The sequence below is a fragment of the Adiantum capillus-veneris genome, chromosome 25 (genome assembly GCF_014529385.1).
Source record: "Adiantum capillus-veneris isolate H3 chromosome 25, ASM1452938v2, whole genome shotgun sequence".
Lineage (NCBI taxonomy): Eukaryota > Viridiplantae > Streptophyta > Polypodiopsida > Polypodiales > Pteridaceae > Adiantum > Adiantum capillus-veneris.
This window is the reverse complement of record NC_140955.1, coordinates 123,589,001-123,591,737: the sequence shown is the minus strand read 5'-3', so window position 1 is coordinate 123,591,737 and position 2,737 is coordinate 123,589,001.

Here is a 2,737-nt window from a genome sequence, read left to right as displayed (position 1 = left end):
GTGTCAAAGGGCATCTGGAATATTGTGCAGGGCATTAATGTACGTACTGGTTCTGAGGATACAGGCGATGTTGAGGATGTTGCAGGTCTTGCTGCAAGGATTGCTGCTATTAGAGTTGTTTTGCCTATGGCATAACAATCTCGTTGGGATGTAAAGGATGCGCAGGCTCATGCATCGATTGCGTTGTCTGTGAAGCGCACCATTGTTCCTCACATTCGTTCAGCAAAATCTGCAAAATAGGCTTGGGATATTTTGGCAGGTTTTTATGTAAGCCGTAATGAGGCTAAAATTGCTTTGATGCGTAAAGAGCTGGAATCAAAGATTATGCATGAGGAAGATGATATGGACACTTTCCTTGCTGGTGTCAAGGATATCAATGAGTAACTTATTTTTGCAAGTGAAGTCATTTCAGACAGTTCCCTTGTGTAGACTATTCTTGATGCCTTACCAGATTCTTACCAGACTTTTGATAGTACTAGGAGACTTATGACCCAAGGAAATCTTGAAGTTTTCAAGTTTGATGCATTACACACATTGCTGTTGCAAGAGTCGCTTTCCAGAAAAAATAGGACTAGACCGCGTGCAGTTGAACAGGCTTTTATTGCTTCTCAAAGAAAGGGTGGTAATAGCAATGCAGCCACTTCTTATGGTTCTACTGCGAGTGGAAAAACTTATGTTCCCAATGCTTCTGCTGGCAGCACTTCGTTTGGCAATTCTGGTGATTAGGGAAAAAAGAAGATGTGTTGCCATTATTGTAAAGCTAATGATCACTTGATCAAGCAGTGTCCTAAGTTGAAGGCCAAAGAGGCTAAGAAGAAAGAGGTGGTTCCACTGCAAATGCTGGTTCCACTACAAATGCAGCCATTGTTGAGTCTTCTGTGAAAGGAGACTGTGATGCTGATGTTGATGAAGAATGGGCTTTTAGTGTAGAGTGCACTTACAATCCTGTTGTCCATGATGCATGTATGTCAGTTGCTGCAGATTCACATGTGTGGTATTTTGACAGTGGTGCTACAAAGCACATTACCTCACATCGTGAATTGTTCACCTCTCTCGAGTATGTCCCTCATGGGAATTCAGTCACTTGTGCCAACAATGCCTCTTATCCGGTTCAGGGAGTTGGAAAGATTGTGCTTACTGCTGCAAATGGCAGTTCTTTCACACTTGTTGATGCACTTTATGTACCTAGGATCAAGAAGAATCTTTTGTCTGTATTTGCACTTGCTAGACTTGGACTTGTAGTCAAATTTGTGGACGACACATGTACAGTTCATGATCTCAGTTTTGGTGATCAAATTGTTGTATTTGGGCTGTATAAGCTCACTTTGTATGACAAGTGGGGACAAAATTTTGCAAATGTAGTTCCTGATTCAAGGGCTATTTTAGATGCAAAACTTTGGCATGTACGTTTTGGTCATCTGAATTTTGTCAGTTTGCTGCATTTGCAAAAATCTAATATGGTTGCTTCTTTGCTGTCTCTTGAAGCACCTGTCAAACATGTTTGTAAAGGCTTTATTTTGGGTAAGATGCAGCGTTCAAAGTTTCCAAAGGATGGTTCAATTAGGGCCACATGCAGGTTACAGCTTGTGCATAGTGATGTTTGTGGGCCCATGCAAACTCCGCCCTTGGGCAATTACCTGTACTATGTGACTTTCATTGATGATTACTCCATGCATGCATGGGTATTTCCACTTAAAGCGAAGTCCGAAGTTTTTATGTGCTTCGAACAATTTCTGGCTATGGCTGAAAATGTCTCGAAATATACTATGGACACCCTCTGTTCCGATCGAGGGGGGGAGTATGTCTCATGAATTTAATGCATCTTGGGCTAGTCGTGGGATAAAACACCAATGTACAATGCCTTATACACCTCAGCAAAATGGTGTTGCTGAGAGGAAAAATAGGTCACTTACGGAAATGGCACGATGTATGGTCAAAAGTCAAGCTTTGCCGCATTCTTTTTGGCTTGACGCCATCATGTGTGCCACTTATGTACTTAACAGGTGTCCTACGAAAGCTTTGCAGTCTATTACTCCATATGAAGCATGGCATGATAGAAAGCTTTCTATTGAGCTCATGCGTGTTTTTGGTTGTTTGGTATATGCTTTGGTGCCACAAACACAGCGCAGAAATTGGATGATAAGGTTGTCAAATGTATTTTTGTTGGTTATAGTGTTGAAAGCAAAGGTTACAAGTTGTATCGTCCGCAAACAAAGCGTATTCTGGTTTCATGGGATGTAGTGTTTGTGGAAGATTCTGTTTAGCCCTTGATCTCATGTACTAGAGACAGTAATGTAAGCTCAAAGGACATTTATGACACTTTGTTGCCTCTTTTTAGTGGTGGAAGTTCGAATGTAAATTCCAATAAGGCACATGTAAAGCCTATGGGGGTTTCCAAAAATGTTACAAATCTGCCTATTACTGATGCAAAATGTACATGATGTACTTATAAGGAAAGGGCTGAAAATGAGCAGGCTAGAGGTATGCCAAAATGGCTGGTGCATACATTGCGTGACAGTAAATTGGATGCACCTTTGTCTAGTCGTACTCGTTTAGGCTCTCGCCATGCATCTTATGCATCAGATTGTTATTCTTTGGCTATGTCTAGTCTACATGATGTTGAGGAACCTGTGTCTTTTGATGAAGAGCCAATTTACCAACACTCACACATGGCTCGATTGAACATCAATGCAAGAAGTTCTGCAAGCATATCTCGGGCATGTGTAAAGTGCTTCGC